Raw genomic sequence first — 17,677 nt, forward strand, 5'->3', positions numbered from 1 at the left:
AAAAATTTCCCTTCAACACTTCTTTTTCTCCTGCTTCAGCCCAAACAATTAACACTTTGCGGGCCGGTCAAACTGTCATGATCTCAATGGCAAGAGAACATAGCATAAGCATATATAGGAACTAGCTCTTGGAAGATGGGAACTGAGCTGACCATGAACTAAACCTAACGCACAACTAGCAGTGGCCGGGTAGCATGCCTACGTTGATTCTAGATGCCCAGCCCAGCCGGAGGACTAAATAAAGCTAGCAGAGGAAAATATTAGTCCTAGCTCACCTCTAGAGAAATACTCCGAAAGGAGACAGAGGCCCCCCACATGTATTGGCGGTGAGTTGAGATGAAATAACAAACGTAGTATGAAAATAGGTTTAGCAAATTTGAGGTCCACTTACTACATAGCAGAAGACAGAAAGGACACTTTCATGGTCAGCTGAAAACCCTATCAAAAACACCATCCAGAAATTACTTTAAAACTCTGGCATTAACTCATAACACCAGAGTGGCAATTCCCGTTCACAAGAGCTTTCCAGACACAGTAACGAAACTACAGCTGTGAACTGGAACAAAATGCAAAAACAAACATGGACAAGAGTCCAACTTATCTAGTAGTTGTCTAGGAGCAGGAACAAGCACAGAGAGGCTTCTGATAACATTGTTGACCGGCAAGCAACTAACAGAGCAGCAAGGTTATATAGCGACTCCCACATCTTGATGGGAACAGGTGAACAGAGAAGATGAAAACACCAGTTCAATTCCACCAGTAGCCACCGGGAGAGCCCAGAATCCAAATTCACAACAGGGAACAGCGGAAGGACACCCTCAGAGCCAGAGCGCAGAAGCCGGGTACTGGGAGCCCGAGGTTGTGTTGTTCTCCAGGAAGTGCAACAGAACCGGAAGGCATAGTACTTTATGTCAGTTGCCTGTAACAAGTCTGAGGTGGAGTCTTAGGACAGGAGAGAGGGGACTTGCACTGAGCTTCAAGCAGCAGGGATCTAACCAACTAAACGGCGCTAGCAGGAAAGGCTTATGGACCTCACCTGGAAAAGGGATCTCTTATTGCCTCCAAGTCGGCCGGACCACAGCTACCCTGCACTTGGTACCCTGGACTGAGGACTACTACTGCTACCATCAGTAAACCAAGTAAAAGACTGCAAACTCTGTGTCTTTCACTTATTCATCGGCATACACCATCTTTGCCACACACCTTGGGAAGCCCTGGGGACCCTGCTTCACCTGCTGTTAAGCAGCGTCAGTCCTAACTGACCGAACACCACATGTGGCTTCACGAACATAGACATTACAAATCCCCTTAAAGACCTTTCTTTTTAATTGGGCGCCCAGGGCCACAGACCGGGTCGCAGCCACCGTGACATCCCCTTTAATAGCGACCGGACCTGGTACCGAATACCCCTGGTGGGCGATCCATGAGGAGGCAGCGGGATCAGTGCAGGCTGTAAGCTTTCCTGAAGAGGTGAATTTTCTGGTTGATATTACAACCAACAGTCACCTAACTGGACCAGCCACTTTGCTTCTGACAGTATTTATATGGGAAAAAAGCAGATTTTAGAAAGAAAGAAATAAACTGATCTTTGCACTTTAATACCATTAGGGGATTATTCACATGCAATAAATTTGTTGCAAAAAAGTATGGGACTGTCCCATTGATCTGAATGTGGCTTACAGAAATTTGTGTGCATGCTATAGAAAATAACATATACAGATGTATTGAACACATTTTAATTTACCAACATTTTTGTCTAATGTGAATACACCCTAAACAATCAACATAGAAAAACTGGGTTTTTCCTTTAATTGCACTGTAAAGTTTCATTTTTCCTGGCTGTTCATAATTAAACCCACAAAAGTCGCATGACACCAAGTGCTCGAGCTTTTAAGTCATTCCATGCAATCTATTTTAATTTAAAGGCAAACTTTGAAGCCACAACAATAAGAACAATTTGCTCACATAAGTTGCCTGTTCACATCAGCACCTGTTTTCTATAAAATCTAAATGTCGAAAATACAGATTTTATGATGGAGAAATATGGCACAATGTCAGCTATATTAGGAGGTGTTGTTCACATATGTCAGCTTTTTGTCAATTTCCTTTATTACTTAAAAGTTAAAAGAGAAAGAAAAAATATTTTTTAAAAATTTATTTAAATGCTAAATGCTTGCAAAACTTTCAATAAAGCAGACAATTAAAAATCATATTATAAGGATCAGATTTTCAGGTGCATGAATGTTTTTTAACCTTACATTTCATTCAAGATAAAATTATGACTTGATGAGCAAACTAGGCAAAATTCAAATTTGTCTGTTCTCGCATTTTCCGGGTAAATTTGATTTGCAGAGAAGTTATCCTCCATAAATGTAATGGCCCCTATTATACATTGGGGTCTCTCCAGTTCCCAGAGAATGATAAACATATGTAAAAAAATAAAAAATTGTTATACTCATCTCATCGCTCACCTCTGCAGCCCCTCCACTACTCCCCACCTCCTGTCTGGTCGTGTCTTCAGATCCGCATCGGAAGCAGTGAATTCCCTGGGTTTCTTAGGCCCAAGAAGGTTCTACACATGCGACACATGCAGTGACATCATATGTCTCGACATGGGTCGCGATCTTTTCCGATCTTTTCCGGCACAAGTGCAAAACCATCTTGGGTCTAGCAAACCCAGAAGCCTTGGACTAGTGACTGAGGTCCAGAGATTTCACCGCTGCCTACGTTGATACGATGAGGATCAGATGGGCGGCGATGAGGACGGTCACGGGTTTACCCAAACAGAGAGGTGCCAGAAGACTGCAGCGTCTGATTTTCCACACTCCTACATTGATTAAAGCACCTCACCATCATATTAAACAGTGCAGGCTTCTGATAGCAGTGAAGGAGTTAAACTGTTCAGTTGAGTGCTGCTAGAGCTTTCTACGGTGGCTGGTCTCAGCTGTTCAGTGTTGGTCACTCCCCTCTCCTATATGTACTCACCTCTGGCTATCAGGGATGCCAGTGTTAGTTTCTTGCTGCCTGGCTCTGGAGCTGGAGTTGCTGGCTGTTTGAGGAGGCATTTGGAGTGCTTATCTAAATACTGTTGATTTGTTATTCGGTTGCGTGCATTTCCTCATCCTGTCCTATTTGTTTTTTTCCTCCCTTCTATTTCCAGTGTTCTACTCTGTTGTTTGTGAGTGCATAATACTGTGATTGGTATTTTCCTTTATCCTTGTATGTATTCCCTTGTTAGTGTGGTTTGTATATTTCATACACTACTAATCACATCCATGGGTGGGGGAGGGAACAGATTAAGGGCAGAGATTCAGGAGTTCAGCAAGGTATGTGGCTCTATAAGTATTTCAGGGAGCAGGGATAGCTAGAGCACCCCTAGCTCTAAGGATAATGAAGGAGCCCCTGGCGCTGTGATATCTGACAACAGAGTTGTGACAAGGAGTGGAGGGCTAGAGAAGTGAGTATAAGTTGTTTTGTAAGATGCCCAAACAAGGTAGCCGTGGGTGAGCTCTGGTCCCCACTCGCTCTGGCATCCTACAGACAGGGTCAGACTGGCCCACTGGAGAACAGAAGGATTCTTTGGTGGGCCCAGGCACTGATACCAACTGGCATACAGGGCCAGCAGCTGCCTAGGGCCACCGCCTTTACAGGGGCCCCCAGCCAGTGTCACTAATAGCAGTACACCATGCAGCTGCTATGGGGCCCGTAAGTCAGGGGGCTTGCCCGGTGCCAGCGGCACAGCAGGAGGTGACAGGAGGCAGAAGCTGGCTGTTGCGACTAAAGCCTATCCCTGCTGCTAAAGAGAAATGAATATTCACTCTTCCCCAAACACCCATGGGTTTGGAGAGGAGTGAATATTCATTTCACTTTAATAGCGGGCAGTGTTAGCCCCAGACCAGGGTTCCTGCTCCCCCAGGGGCCCCACACCCCACATGACTGCTATGGGGCCCATAAGACAGGGGGGCCTGGTGCCAGCTCAACCCCCCAGTGCATACCGCATTCCACTGTATCGGCATCATCATATCAGGGTCTACATTATATTCTGTGGGGGGGCTAAATTATATTCTTTGGGGGAGGCTGCATTATACCCTATGGGGGGGCTGCATTATGCTCTATGAGGGTCTATATTATATTCTGTGGGGCGCTGCATTATATTCTTTGGGGAGGAGGCTGCATTATTCCGTATGAGGGGGCTGCATTATACCCTATTAGAGGGCTGCTTTATACCCCATGAGGGGGATTGCATTATACCCTATAAGGGGGGCTGCATTATACCCTATGATGTGGCTGCATTATACCTTTTGAGAGGGCTGCATTATACCCTATGAGGGGGCTGCATTATACCCTATGATGGGGCTGCATTATACCCTATGATTTAATCGTATGAACATATATTTTAACATCATATAAGAATAAATAACAAACAATAAACAGTGATTGAAAAGAACAAAGGAACAGAAATCAGAGTCGTATATTGAGGTTTTCTATGTATGCAATAACATTGTGATTTCCAGTATAGAAATCATTCTTGTCACCAGTATAAGATCTGAGGGGGCATTCCTCAATAATGTGCTGAATTGGTGATGGTCAGCTCCACAATCACAGGCAGGAGAGTCAGATTTTCCCCACTTATGCATAAGATCTGCACAGACACCAAAGTTTGTTCTGATACGATTCAAAGTGACCCAGGTTTTCCTTGGAAGATTAAAGCCCGGTGGTGGATTTTGTAAGTGAGGAAAAGTTTGAGGCTCACCGTCTACTGCACTGACCCAAAGTTCACGCCATTTCTCTTCTAAATTGAAATCATGTTCATACAGGGTAATTACGGTTCAGATGGGTGGATGTCTTGATTTCAGTCGCTGTATTTGAACATCTTTGATATTTTAATGTATTGGTAGATTTTCATTATTCACTACTTTGGTGTATTCTTTAAGTAGGATCTTTTGTCTTCTCAGATTTGCAGGTGCGATATGGCTCAAGACAGGTAACCAGTGGACAGGCGTAGGTCTGATAGCATCAGATATTATGCGCATAGAGTTGTTCAGCTGATTGTCGATTGCATTCACATGACAACTATTCAGCCATACTGGAGCACAATATTCTGCGGCAGAGTACACCAAGGTAAGGGTAGACGTTCTCAAGACAGGTGTTGAGGAACCCCAGGAGGATCCGCAGAGTTTCTAAATAATATTATTGTGTGCTTTCAGTTTCTGTGCTGTCTTATCCAAGTGAGATTTGAAGGTTAGGCTTCTATCAAGAATTACACCTAACTACTTGGGATTGAATACAGAAAGAATGCGTCAGTAAATTTGTTTATGCATGCGGCTACTCGATCATTAGCTATTTAAACTGGAGAAAGACGAGTCATATTTCGCCTGGATATGTAAAAAATATCCTTTATTGAGATTTAAAAATAGAATCCTGTTGACACAATTATACACATAATATACTAAATGGTAATTTTCACAAGGTTAGTGTAAAGTGACTGATCAAAAAAGGTGCAACCCATAAACCGGGACACAAGGGAGAACACTAGTAATCACAATGGTAAAAGGTATCCAATACATACCCGCAAGAAATGGGCCCAACGTTTCAGCACATAATAAGGTGTAGCTATATTCATAAGGCTATACTGCCAAAGTCACTACCATCATCATGTACCACACTAATGCTGCCCATATTGCGTAAATTAGAAAAGGTAAACAGACTAATTACCCATATTATAGTAGGGTGTCCAAGCTGGGTCCCGGTCCCGTACCCCAACGCGCGATTCGCGTTCACGTGTTGCCGCTTCCTCAGGGGGCGTGGCTAAATCCGGCTCTCCATCCGGTATAAATACTATTAATTTCCGATCACGTGTGATGTTTAAAAACAGTGCGCTGCGGTGAACCGCAAGTGAATATGCCGTATAGCGCCTCAAGCCTCGATTTCGTCAGGTAAGGCCGGGTCACATGAGCGGGTTGGCGCCACGCCCACTACACATGACACCAGACCGCCGACGAAAAAACCAGAGATCAGAGGCAAGTAACGAGTGCAAGTGGCATAATGTGTACTTAAAATAAGTGCTAAAAACAGATAAATGCCACATTTGCGTAGCAGGTATACATAATATAAAAGTGAAAGTCCTTTAAAGTGACTCGTGCATGATGATATCTAAATTAACCAAGTGAATAGCACCACTATAAAACAATATACCAACTTTATTTAACTATTATTGGAAATTAAAATATACCAATCGATGCATCCAATAGACATGAGATGTAAAAAGAATTTTTAGAAAATACAGAGGTACATATCTACCATGTAACACATTATTAAATATGATATTATGCAACTAAGGAGTCCATCAGATGGTAACCCCCATCATATGCCTATGTAAATTTCATCTGTGGATTTCTTATAGATGGAGCGATTCACCACCGGACATCAATATTCCTCCATCACCATCAGGTAAGTTGGATCCGTCCCTCATGCATTTTCTGCCATATATACTTCATCATCAGATGTCATATGGACACTGGCATAAATATAACCGCACTAGAATCAAATATAAAATGAAGAAACCAAATTAAAATTGAAGGTCAGGAGCAGGGACAACACAGGAAACCTCCCCACAGACAAAGATTATAAAAATGATGAAAAACCATGTGCCTCATTGAGGCCTCTGGGTGTCATGGTTCCCAAAGTGGAAATCCAGCGGCACTCTCGTTGCGCCAGAATGCGCCTAACATCCCCGCCTCTTATGCCACACTGTACGTGATCGATCCCACGTGCCATAAAGGACCTGGGATCACAACCATGATGTTGCTTAAAATGGCGTGGTATGGTCTTAAGTTTTCCCATATCAGTTTCCTTTGCTGCAGCCATTATATCACGTACATGCTCCCGTATACGTGTACCGAGGCGGCGTGAGGTGAGCCCAACATATACTTTCGGACAGCTACACACCGCATAGTATACAACCTGCATAGTATTGCAGGTTATATGGTAGTTTATGGTGAAAGTCCTTTCACCATTTGTTGCATCAAAAGAGGCAATGCGGCTGATGTTGGGGCATGATATACAATTGCCACATGGGAAGCAACCCCTCGATGGACCCCTAGACCCAAAGTTGTATTCATGCAATCTAGGGACATAGTGGCTAGATACCAGCAAGTCCTTCAAATTTTTGCTGCGTCTAGCGGTCATCGAAGGGTACTCCCTCAGGCATTTGGAAAGTGTAGGGTCACTTCTGAGGACGCCCCAATGTCTCTGGAGACAGTTCCTCATCGTGAGCCATTCACTATTGAAAGTAGAAATGAACCTAACTAGGTCCTGTTGTTCTGCCTTTCTTCTACTGCCCCTATTTACAGGGCATAATAACTTCTCGCGTGGTGTATATTTGGCTCTCAAATAGCCTTTCTTAATGCTTCGATTACTGTATCCCCTATTTTGGAATCTAGACCTAAGATCCAATGCCTGCACTTCAAATTTGGTGGCAGAGGAGCAGATCCGCCTCATCCTCAGGTGCTGACCAACCGGGATGGCTTTGATGGTATTCTGTGGGTGACCTGAATCCGCATGCAAGAGAGAATTGACCGACGTGGACTTCCTGAACACATCCGTTTGTAAATAACGCTCACTATCCACCTCAATCTTAATGTCCAGAAAGTCCACCTCGGTCTTACTCATCTGGTATGTTAGTTTGATGTTATATGCGTTGTTATTCAATTGTTGCATGAACTCATGCAATGCGTCATCAGGTCCCTGCCAAATTATGAACAGGTCATCTATATAGCGTAACCAGCACTGCACATGGTCCACGGCCCGTGGGCCCCCCCCACCAAAAACCTCCCTCTCCCAGTACCCCAGGAAAAGGTTGGTGAAGGAGGGCGCACAGGCCGCGCCCATGGCAGTGCCACGCTGCTGTAAATAAAAAACGTCCTTAAAAACAAAAAAAATTTTTGTGAGTATAAATGTCAATAATTCCATGACCAGTTCACAAATGGCACCATCCCAGTTGCTCGCACCCAGGAAGAAGCGGACCGCCTCCAATCCATCATTGTGCCCAATGCAGGTGTATAAAGATTGTATGTCTGCTGTAACAAGGCACATATCGTCCTCCAATTGTATCCCGTTGATCCGACGCAGGACATTCGACGTATCTCTGGCATAGGAGGGGAGCGACTCAACCAAAGGCTTGAGATAGTAATCCACAAATTTACATATGGGGTCACTCAAGCCCCCCATGCCAGAGACTATCGGACGCCCCGGTGGGTCAACGGGATTTTTATGGATCTTAGGAATAAAGTACAAAGTTGGAACCCTCGGGGACACAGTAAGCAACCCATCCAACACACGTTTAGGAATTATGCCCCTATCATAAGCACCAACCAAAATGTGCTCTAATTCACAGACAAATTTCTCCATTGGGTTAGAGTCAAGTTTTTTATATGTGTCTTTGTCTCTCAGATGCCTGTTGGCCTCCCTCTCATAAAGAACGCTAGGCCACAAAACCACATTTCCCCCCTTGTCTGCTGGTTTGATGACTATATCCTTGTAGCTCCTAAGCTGTTCCAGAGCCAACCTTTGACCAGCCGTTAGGTTATCATGTGCCCGTTTAGTGGATATTTTTTGAAAATCCTGAATGACCATCTTAGTAAATATTTCCACAGCGGGACACAGAGACAAGGGAGGAAATGTGGCTGATCTGGGGCGACAGTCTTGTGGGAAAGTACTCACCGTACCAGATGCTTGTTCCTCCAGGAGATCCTCCAGTGCCATCAATGCCTCCTTTTCAATGTCCGCATCAGTCAATTCGTGGTCACTTTTTTCAAATAGTTTTTTAAGGATCAATTTCCTTGAGAAAAGGTAGAGATCCTTAGTGGCTGTGAATAAATCAAACCTATTAGTGGGGGAAAAGGTTAAACCCCTTTGCAACACACTCAATTGATCCACAGAAAGGACATATTGGGAAAGATTAATTACCTCCAAGCCCTTTTTCTCTTTTTTATTTTGTTGATTGCTCAAAGCGTTTTTATGTTTTCCACCATTCCTCTCACGATTGAACCCGGAGTTGCGTAAATCATAAAATCTAGGCTGTATTTTGTTGGATTCCTCACTAGATGCAATTGACACTGTGGAGGCAGATCTGGCACGGGAGGATCCCCTCGAGCGGTTCCCCCTTCTATTCCATCTGTAGATGGTATTGGTCTGTTGGTCATTCACGTCCCGTTGGAACTTTCTAGATTTACTTTCACAGATACCCTTCTCCCATTTGGTAAACTCACTCTCCAATTCTGTGTTAAATTGGGCCAATGCTTCATTAGACAGATCCATTTTTAATTTGGTTTGGAGCTCTTCAATGTTCTTGTTCAATATCTCCAAATTATGTTGATTATTTTGAGACAAGAGCTCCATGAAGCCTCTGGAACACCCAGTGGCCAGATCTTCCCATTTCTGTCTAAAAATTACATCATCTACTTCAAAGGAGGGGAATACTTGTATCCTAAGTCCCCTGGGTATGAGGCCCTTTTCCAAATATTTATTAAGGAATGCTCGGTTCCACCAGATCCTCAAACGTTTATTCAGATGTTCCTTAAGTTGTCTGAAAGTCTCCTGCTTGTCCCTGCCACTGACCACCAAGGAAGCACCCGGATCATCACAAAACACGTCATTTAATTGGGACAGCCACGTCTGTTCACGGGCTTTGTAATCCATATTTAAACTGACTTTTGTTGCTGTAAAATATACAGAGATAAACATGAATACAGAAAGAATGCGTCAGTAAATTTATTTATGCATGCGGCTACTCGATCATTAGCTATTTAAACTGGAGAAAAACGAGTCATATTTCGCCTGGATATGTAAAAAATATCCTTTATTGAGATTTAAAAATAGAATCCTGTTGACACAATTATACACATAATATACTAAATGGTAATTTTCACAAGGTTAGTGTAAAGTGACTGATCAAAAAAGGTGCAACCCATAAACCGGGACACAAGGGAGAACACTAGTAATCACAATGGTAAAAGGTATCCAATACATACCCGCAAGAAATGGGCCCAACGTTTCAGCACATAATAAGGTGTAGCTATATTCATAAGGCTATACTGCCAAAGTCACTACCATCATCATGTACCACACTAATGCTGCCCATATTGCGTAAATTAGAAAAGGTAAACAGACTAATTACCCATATTATAGTAGGGTACTACTTGGGATTGAAGTTGTGTTTGACAAGTTGACCTTCAAAATGTACTTTGAGTTCAGACTTAGCACTTGCGTTGTGTAAATGGGTGCAACGATAGTCCGCTTCCACATGGTGCACCCTAGGTAACGCTAAAGGACTAATAATCTTGACGACCAAACAATCAAACTACATCTAGATCTCCTGGTCAATATATTTTACATCATATTTGATAATCATACCCTATGATTGGTCTGCATTATATCCTATGAGGGGGGATGCATTATACTATATGAGGGGGGCTGCATTATACTCTATGTGGCAGCTGCATTATACCCTATGAAGGGGGCTGCATTATACCCTATGAGGGGGGTTGCATCATACCCTATGAAGGGGGCTGCATTTTACCTTATGAAGGGGGCTGCATTATACCCTATGAGGCGGGCTGCATTATAGTCTGTGGGGGAGCAGCATTATACCCTATGAGGAAGGCTGTATTATGCCCTATGAGTGGGCTGCATTATACTATATGAGCGAGGTTGCATTATACCCTATGAGGGGACTGCATTATACCCTATGATGGGGCTGCATTATACTCTGAGGGGGCTATATTATACTCTGTGGGGGGCTGCATTACACTCTGAGAGGGTTACATTATATTCTGGTTTGCAGGCTACATTATACTATATGAGGGGGGCTGCATTATCCTCTATGAGGGGGCTACTTTATATTCTATTGGGGGCTGAATTATGCCTTATTGGGGGGTTGCATTATACTCTGAGGGGGCTACATTATATCATGTGGGGGGCTGCATTATACTATATGAAGGGAAGGGGCTGCATTATATTCTATGAGGGGGGTGCATTATACCCAATGAGGGGGCTACATTATATTCTATGGGGGCTGCATTATACCTTATGAGGGGGTTGCATTATACTCTGAGGGGGCTACACTATATTCTGTGGGGTGGCTGCATTATACCCTATGAGGGGGCTACATTATATTCTGTTGGGGGCTGCATTATATTCTATGAGGGGGCTACATTATATTCTATGAGGAGGGCTACATTATACTATATGAGGGCTGCATTATATTCTATAAGGGGGCTACTTTATTTTCGATGAGGTGGCTACCCCAACCCTGCTACATAATTAAGACTTGTACTATCTTATATTATACCCTGATATTAGCGTGCTTTACCGCACAATTGGTGGTCTTGTATTTATTTCTATGTAACTACATAGTGGGCCCCAAGAATGATTTTTTCTGCTGGGCCCAAAGTGGTCCAGTCCTACACTGCCTACAGACAAGGGGTGCCTCAGTCATGGTGTGCTGCTTGTATGTGGTGCTTTCCGCTTACTTGTGGCCAGCAAGCCTGTTCTGAGTACAGAAATCTCTCTTCTGGAACCAGGGCATCAAAAAGTTCTTTGAGACACGTGATTAATAAAAACCAAACTTTTACTGAGAGAATGGCAGTCTGTACAATATTTACAAGCAGTTTTAAAGGATAAGGCCCAGCGGGTTGTCATGTTTCCCACAGGTACCAGATACAACTTTAGCCCTGGTTTTCAGGGATAGGTGGCATATCCCCCTTTCTGGCTTTCCTAGCCCTTGGGGATCTTCTTCACCTCTAGCAGCATTTTTGGATTGTGATACCTTCCACCACATGTAGTCTGAGTCTATCTTTCTATCTAGTTTCACAAGCTTAGTGTGCCCCTGGCCGCCAACATCCATCACAAGGTTGCGCTGAGCCATTAGAAGGAATAACACAAAAGATATTAAGGCAATCTGCTGTCCCAAATATTGAGCTTGCATCGTCCTTAGCAGCCTACTATCCCTGCTGCATATGCACTCCTGCCTTCCCATTAACAGAACTGTCACTTCCTGCCTCTGCCTCTAACACTCAGTTCCCCCCTACCATCTTGGTTGGCCACTGCAGTTAACCCTGGCCCGGCCAACTGCAGCCCCATGGGGTATCCAACTGTATCACATACAAGTACATAAACACATTTAACCGTTGGAGGTCTGGAAGCAATCCATGAGCTTCCACCATCATTACAGTTTTTTTCAAATTTTGATGGCTTTTTATGGTTCAGAAAAATGGTGACACCAGTTTGCTGAATCCATAATGCAAATTTAAAAAAAAATCCACATTTTGGTGAATGTAGATTTAAAAAAAAAATTCAAGTAGAATTCAATTCCACTCAAATTTACTCTCTCATCTCTACTGTTAAGGTCAGTTTCACATCTGCATGTTTGTCTGAATACAGACCGTGATATGGACCTGTCGTAAGTCTCTTTTCCTTAACTCAACAGCTTTAGCCTCACATTGATACTCGTATAAGGCTGTTGAGTTTGAGACAAAAGACCACAACCTATCTTTACATTGTGTTTCTGTGACACTAGTCATTTCTCACAGCCAAGCAGTGTGAAGGAGCCAAAGTTCAAAAGCCAGGAGGGTACGTCATAAACAGAAGGAAGAGACAAAAGCGTAGTCAGGTAACGTTCCGAGGTCAGAATACCAGGAGGATAGCAGATCAGAGCAGAAGGAGTTAAACAGATGGATGGTAACTGCAAGGTTCAAAGTCAGACAACAAAAGATCAACTTACAGAACTAAAGGGACAGAGGAAACAAACCACACTTAGCTGAATGTACATCTTGCAGAGGTCTGGAAGAAACAGCTCAGTTAACCCCTTTCTGCCAGCTGACGGAATAGTATGTCAGCTGGCAGTATCCCCTGCTTTGAGGTGGCCTCCAGTGGTGAGCCCATCTCAAAGCCACGACATGCCAGCTGTTTTTAACAGCTGACATGTGTGCGCAATGGGCGCAAGTGGAATTGCGATCCCCCCGCACCCATTAACTAGTTAAAGGCCGCTGTCAAACTCTGACAGCAGCATTTAACATGCGCTGCCGGCCGCGCAGTCGGAAGTACTCTCACCGCTGACCCCAGTCACGTGATCGGGGGTCATCGGTGCGTTGCCATCACAACCAAAGGTCTCCTCGAGACCTCTATGGTTGTTGATGGCAGATTGCAATGCGCGCCACCCTGTGGTCGGCGCCCATAGCAAGCCTGTAATTCTGCTGCACAGAGGTGATCTGTGCATCACCTCTATGTAGCAGAGGCGATCGAATAGTGCATACTTCTAGCCTCGTATGGAGGCTATTGAAGCATGCCAAAATTTTAAAAAAATGTGTTTAAAAATATATATAATATATATATATATATATATATATATATATATATATATATATATATATATATATAAAAGTTCAAATCACCCCCCTTTCACCCCAATCAAAATAAAACAATAAAAAGATCAAACCTACACATATTTGGTATCGATGGGGTTCAGAATCGCCTGATCTATCAATAAAAAAAGGATTAACCTGATCGCTAAACTGCGTAGCGAGAAAAAATAAAACACCAAACTTACGTTTTTTGGGTCGCCGCGACATTGCATTAAAATGCAATAACGGGTGATCATAAGAACATATCTGCACAAAAGTGGTATAATTAAAAACGTCAGCTCGGCACTCAAAAAATAAGCCCTCACCCGACCCCAGGTCACGAAAAATGGAGATGCTACGGGTATCGGAATATTGCGCAATTTATTTATTTTTTTTAAGCAAATTTGGGAATTTTTTTTTACCACTTAGATAAAAAAGAATCTAGACATATTTGGTGTCTATGAACTCATAATGATGACCTGGAGAATCATAATAGAAGGTCAGTTTTAGCATTTAGTGAACCTAGCAAAAAAGCCAAACAAAAAACAAGTGTGGGATTGCACTTTTTTTGCAATTTCATCGCACTTGAAATTTTTTTCCCATTTTCTGTTACACGACATGGTAAAACCAATGGTATCGTTCAAAAGTACATCTCGTCCCTCAAAAAATAAGCCCTCACATGGCCATATTCCCTCTGGGAAGAATGGGAGCAAAAAACGAAAACGAAAAAAGCTCTGGGGGTTAAGGGGTTAAGTAGCATGACAATCACCTGGGATAATGAACAATTGGAGACAGCCAGCGCCTCACAGTCTCAGATTGGATAGTCGAGCTGTTAGTCAACACACTTACAGCTCAGCATGAGCTGAGATTGGACGGCTGAGCTGTCAATAACTGTAACACACTGAGGGGTGAAACAGTAACAGTTTCATACTCTGTGAGAGATCCGCGGAATTACGTTACTTCTTGCGGAGATTGGCATGTCAAACCCAACATGCCAATGCGAGGATACTTTTAAGCCACAATGCTTCTCTGAGAAATATGCAAATTGTCTCTTCAGAGAGAAAGAGGACTAGGACTCAAGTGCCACCTATAGGAAGTAGCAATCCTAACAGTCAATATTGCAAAAGTGCAAATTGAGATTTTGGTTTTGGCTTTTATCTTAGGTCATATGACAAGGCTTGTTAAGGAGTCAATATTGACTTTTAGGATTGCTACTTACCACAGGTGGCACAAGAGTTCTAGTCTTCTTCTTTTCTGAAGAGACAATTTTTACACTCAGACAGCAAAACATGAATGTGTATAACTGATTTGAGGCATAGCAACATAATGCTAAATAGCAAAAGCATTAACATCTTGTGTAACAAAATCCAGAGCTTAAAGGGAACTTGTCACCCCCAAAATCGAAGATGAGCAAAGCCCACCGGCATCAGGGGCTTATCTACAGCATTCTGGAATGCTGTAGATAAGCCCTCGATGTATCCTGAAAGATGATACAAAGAGGTTAGATTATACTCACCCAGGGGCGTTCCCACTGCGGTCCGGTCCGATGGGTGTCGCAGTCCGGGCCTCCTATCTTCATAGGATGACATCCTCTTCTGGTCTTCATGCTGCGGCTCCGGCGCAGGCGTACTTTGTCTGTCCTGTTGAGGGCAGAGCAAAGTACTGCAGTGCACAGGCGCCGGGCCTCTCTGACCTTTCCTGAGCCTGTGCACTGCAGTATTTTGCTCTGCCCTCAACAGGACAGACAAAGTACGCCTGCGCCGGAGCCGCAGCATGAAGAGAAGAAGAGAACGTCATCGTAAGAAGATGGGAGGCCCCGAACCGGACTGCGACGCCCATCGGATCGGACCGCCCGCCCAGGTGAGTACAATCTAAACTCTTTCTCATCTTGCAGGTTACATCGGGGGCTTATCTACAGCATTCCAGAATGCTGTAGATAAGCCCCTGATGGTGGTGGGCTTAGCTCAACTTCCATTTTGGGGTTGACAGGTTCCCTTTAAAAGTTTTTCAGCAAGGTTTCACACAGTCATTAGTAAAAGCCAATAAAATAATCTTTGTATAACATCAAAGATAGACAGATCATGCTGATGCTTTTTAGTAAGTGTTTATCTCACCTTAGTGCTAGACTCGCTTCTGCTTCTGTCTGTGTGCTACATAGGGAAAGAAGAGCAGGAATCCCTCACCTTTTTGTGTACTGTGTATGAAAGACATCATGACAGCTTGTCTCCACCTATAAGCATGCAGAGAAGAATACTAGTGAAAAATGAACGACACAGGTCATATAACTGATAGAAATAGTGTTATTTTTCATGTATGACAGTTTATTTGAAAAGTGACCTAAAATGAGAGGTCACCTGAAACAAAGATGGAAAAGTCATGGAATTCTGTAAATCTCAGGATGGATAGACATGCTACTGATATTGAAATAGTGAAACAAAAGAAACAACATTCTCAAAACATCTCAATTTATTTAGTAACAAGTATGAGTGCGACACGCAGAAATACACAAATTTACACTCCTTGGCTGCTGTCAAAGAGGTTATTATAGTTTATCCAAGAAATGTTCTGCCATGGAATCCACTTGGGTAAATCATCAAGATCCACTTTGCAATTGCCGACTAATAATATCCCACACGTGCTCGATGGAAGACAAGTAAGAAGACACTGTAGGCTATGGTAGCACTTTTAGATCACCCAAGCTGCTCACAGTAGCACAAGCAACATATGGCCCAATTTACATGTGTTAAAATGCGGCCCCTAGGACACTTTATAGAATTGACCATACTACAAGTTCCATAATTGAACCATTCTGTACAGCAATTGATTTGGACATCATATACCAAGCTCAGATGTCCAGCTACAGATGTTCCATTGGCCTCACGGCAATGAAGGCTGGAATGCAGGTCTACCCTCAACAGAGCTGAGTCCTGCTATTGTATTGAATGTAATGATTAACAGATATTTGGTCCGGAGAACATGTGGACAAGAACATGAAGAGGCCTTCAAGTAAGATCATCACACAGTCCTACACCTGGTTTATGGCGTGGGGTGGCATAATGTACTGTAGCCAGGCCCCAATGGTCTTAATTTCAGGTACACTAACAGCTCAATAGTACACTAATTTGATGGTATAACTAGTATGGTAATTTCTCCAAAGTGTCCTAGGAGCCATTTCTAGCAAGACAATGCCAGGCCACATTTTGTTGGAGTTACTATGAGCAGTCTGTATAGCCTATTCATGTTATAATGGCCTGCAGCATGGAGATGCTACAAGCCATTGTAACATGTATAGGCTATGTAGGCTGCTTATAGTAGAACCAACAGTCAAGGAATTCCAGAGGGACTTGTCTTCAATTGGTCAGCAAAGAGAGCTGCCAGCAGCAGATCTTGATGATTTGCGTGTCCAAGTCCATTCAGCATGGCAGAATTTTCCTCAAACAACCATTACTATCCTCGTTGATAGCATGCCATGATGTGTAAGTGTGAAATTTTTTTTCAATTTTTCATTATTTGTATATCATTGAAATGGTTTTCTGGTCAAAAATGAAAAGTCTGCAATCACTCTGTGTGACTGCAGACATGTCAATTCTCACAGTACACAGTGTGCAAGATGGGAGGATTCACAAGTCAGCAGTCACTTTAACCTGTATATTTCCCTGTAATTTCACAACTTTTCCTTCTTAGTGTTGTAATTTCAATGTTAAGGAGTGTATTCACTAATAGTCATTTAATAACCTTTGGCAAAGGCAGACCATGCTTAACAAAATGTGCACTGAACCGATGTGTAAGATCTGCTACTTCTGATATTTCGTGGGATTTGACATGTAGGTCATCTCCTGCGACATCACTCAATCCTTAGACAGGCACTCTTTGTATTGCATGCAGTTGAACAAATTTTACAAATGAAAGAAATTCATCCTCACATTCTTTTCTGGGATTATGACAAAATCTCATCTCTACTGACTGTCTCTAATTACTAGATTGTAGATAAAGGAATATATAGTGCATCTTGCATTTCTGAAAAAGAACATGGAGAAAATTATTCAGTGTAGCCAAGTGTCTCCTGATCTGAACCCAATAAAAACACCTATAGTGGAGTTCTGAAGAGGCAAGTTGAACATCATTCTCCTTCCAGCATCCAGGCTCTAAAAAGGTCATTCTTGAAGAATTCGAATAGATGTTGCAATATGTCGCCAACTTGTTCATTTCATGACTAGAAGACTTGGAGCCAGCCTTAATATTTGTAAGGGGGTGTGCAGGCGGCTGGTTTGAGCCCT

At 43.0% G+C, this 17,677-nt stretch overlaps 1 long non-coding RNA gene across 1 annotated transcript; it reads right to left on the bottom strand.

The window, feature by feature from the left end:
- Positions 1–6,241: 6,241 nt before the first annotated feature.
- LOC143818493 (uncharacterized) lies at positions 6,242–17,418 on the bottom strand. Its single transcript, XR_013224573.1, has 3 exons — positions 17,324–17,418; positions 15,584–15,630; positions 6,242–6,537 (listed from the first exon to the last, which is right to left on the bottom strand). It is a non-coding gene; the product is annotated as an uncharacterized LOC143818493 (long non-coding RNA).
- Positions 17,419–17,677: the final 259 nt, after the last annotated feature.

The sequence above is a fragment of the Ranitomeya variabilis genome, chromosome 3 (assembly GCF_051348905.1).
Source record: "Ranitomeya variabilis isolate aRanVar5 chromosome 3, aRanVar5.hap1, whole genome shotgun sequence".
NCBI classification, from domain to species: Eukaryota; Metazoa; Chordata; class Amphibia; order Anura; family Dendrobatidae; genus Ranitomeya; species Ranitomeya variabilis.